This window comes from Protomyctophum parallelum (assembly GCF_964188405.1).
Source record: "Protomyctophum parallelum genome assembly, chromosome: 13".
NCBI lineage: Eukaryota > Metazoa > Chordata > Actinopteri > Myctophiformes > Myctophidae > Protomyctophum > Protomyctophum parallelum.
This window is the reverse complement of record NC_139708.1, coordinates 25,112,417-25,114,931: the sequence shown is the minus strand read 5'-3', so window position 1 is coordinate 25,114,931 and position 2,515 is coordinate 25,112,417. Positions and strand designations below refer to the sequence as shown.

The 2,515-nt window shown below is 38.6% G+C and overlaps 1 pseudogene across 1 annotated transcript; it reads left to right on the top strand.

Moving 5' to 3' along the window:
• The first annotated feature begins 473 nt into the window (after positions 1-473).
• Positions 474-1,063, top strand: LOC310868565 (histone H1-like; annotated as a pseudogene). Its single transcript has one exon. The product of its transcript is annotated as a histone H1-like (transcript).
• The last annotated feature ends 1,452 nt before the right edge of the window (positions 1,064-2,515 follow it).

The window sequence follows — 2,515 nt, the reverse complement described above, 5'->3', positions numbered from 1 at the left end:
ATTATATTTATAGCAAAATGGATGACATAGCAAAAGTATAGTTCATGGTATCGCGTCACCAGGAATGTCTATTAAATTGATTGTGAGTATTGTTGTTATTACAACATAGTTTAGACTATTTTAGAAGAAGAATTACAGAGGCAACACTGTGCTCTGACTGTAGAAGGGTGATGTTTTGAGGTTATTACTAAAAAGGAGTGAACTGCTTTCATCTTAGATATATTGATGACAGAAAGGCACATGTGTGTTAACTGGTCAGGTATTTGTCGCATTAAATAATCTACACAGTAGTTTGTTATAACTTGTTTTAATCGAGGAGAAAACACAAGTGGCACAAGAGAGAAGAGGGCGTGTGTGTTGACTCTACATGGTTCTCATGTGGTGTTTAAGTCCAGCCCCTTCAGAGCGTTCAGCATCAGTCTGTGAGAGTTTACTTGAGGAACAACAACAACAACCTACTAGCTGATACAATAATGGCAGAAGTCGCACCACCACCGTCACCGGTCAAGGCCGCCAAAGAGAAGGCACCACCCAGACCCAAGAAGACCGGTCCCAGCGTCGCTGATCTGGTTGTCAAGGCCGTGTCCGCCTCCAAGGAGCGGAGCGGTGTGTGGCCCTGGCTGCGGTCAAGAAGGCTCTGACTGCCGGTGGCTACGATGTTGAGAAGAACAAGGCCCGCGTTAAGATCGCCGTCAGGAGCCTGGTCGCTAAAGGCACCCTGAACCAGCTCAAAGGTACCGGTGCGTCCGGCTCTTTCAAAATGAACAAGAGTTCAGAAGCGGTGAACGTGAAGAAACCTCCTGCTAAGAAAGCAGTTAAAGCAATGAAGCCTGCTGCAGCCAAGAAACCCGTAGCGGCTAAGAAGCCCAGGAAGGTGTCGGCAAAGAAGCCCTCGGCCACAAATAAATCACCCAAGAAGCCAGCCGCCAAGAAAGTAGCAGCTAAAAGCCCGAAGAAGGCCACCTTGAGCCCCAAGAAAGTAGCTAAGAAGCCCGCAGCAGCCAAGAAAGTTCCAGCCAAGGTTGCCAAAGCAACAAAGAAGGCAACTCCCAAAAAGAAGTAAACTGCCTGCTCCATCTTTATACCCAAAAAGGCTCTTTTAAGAGCCAACCACATTATTTTATAAGAGTATCCTATCTTTACTTTGTTTACGTAATTATCACTGGAATAATGACCAGTTTAAAAGGTTCTTATTTTTTTTATAATGGGCATAAGGATTTACAATTGTAAATGTATTTACTATTCTGCTGCTGGCCTATTTATGCTGATGTTCTCCCAAACTTTTCACCCCTGACACTTATTTTATTAGTCATGTATTCTTATATATCCTCATCCCTAATGAATATTGACACTTTGCCTTGGATTTTGGTTAAATGTTTTTTTCAAAATAACAATAGTAAAAAAGATAACGTGTCCACCTTTACATCATCAGAATTATGTCATTGTGCAATTTAAATTGCCTATTTACAAAATTAAGCAAGACATGAATGTAGAAATAGATATGACCCAGTGCTCGGAAGGGTAGTCATAATACATCACATAGCATAATTAAAGTTTGACATGTCACATATGGACAATTGCTCAATACCACAGCCGGTCAGCAAGTGGATTCATTAAGACCAATACAAAAAAAAAAAAAAATATATATATATATATATATATATATATATATATATATATATGGGTGGGTGACGTGACTGAATATTGTGCAGGACATTATGGTCCATGTGAACATACTCAAGATTAAAACATTTCATTCCTCATTTCTTCAGAATTGTCAACCAAACACAGCAAAACTCATATGGTGCGACTGTCCTGGCCTTGTTTCTCAAAGTAGGAACTTAAATAAAACTAAGGAAAAAAATGCTAAAATTCTTTTAAAAAATCCATGAATATAATATAGATGTCTATTTGTGAGCCTAATCTTTTCAAAGTCCAAGCATAATGTTTTCAGTCATTTCTGATCAAAAATATTTTGTCCCCCAAACCAAAATCATATTGTGTGACACCATTTTGGGAAATTTCAACAGGCAATTGTTTACACACCCATTTGGATAGAGAGGTACTTCTTCAGTAAGGCTGTTCAGCACTTGCATTACAATAGCATGACAGGTGTCTGTGGTGAATTATCATTTTAACATTTTCATAAAATACGATCTTGTTGGAACGTTGACAAATGCGACTCTTCCAAGTGTCTGTGGGTGTGACACCTTTTTCATTAAAAAAGCTTAAGGTATTAGATTTTTTGGTCATAATTACATGTAAATCTATGTTGCTTTGTTATAGCTAGCATGTTGTTAGCATGCTAATGTGTAGCTAGTAGCCTCAAGGTTATGTTAAGTGCAGAAAACGTAATATGGTGTGACACTTTATCATAATGGTGTGACTGTTTTCCTGTCACGCCATATGACTTTTTTTTGTCACACCATATGATACAAACTGTAATTTCCTACAGATATAGCAATAAATAACAAAGTCCCATGTTTCTTTTGTCCATTTAAACATTTGTTTTAAA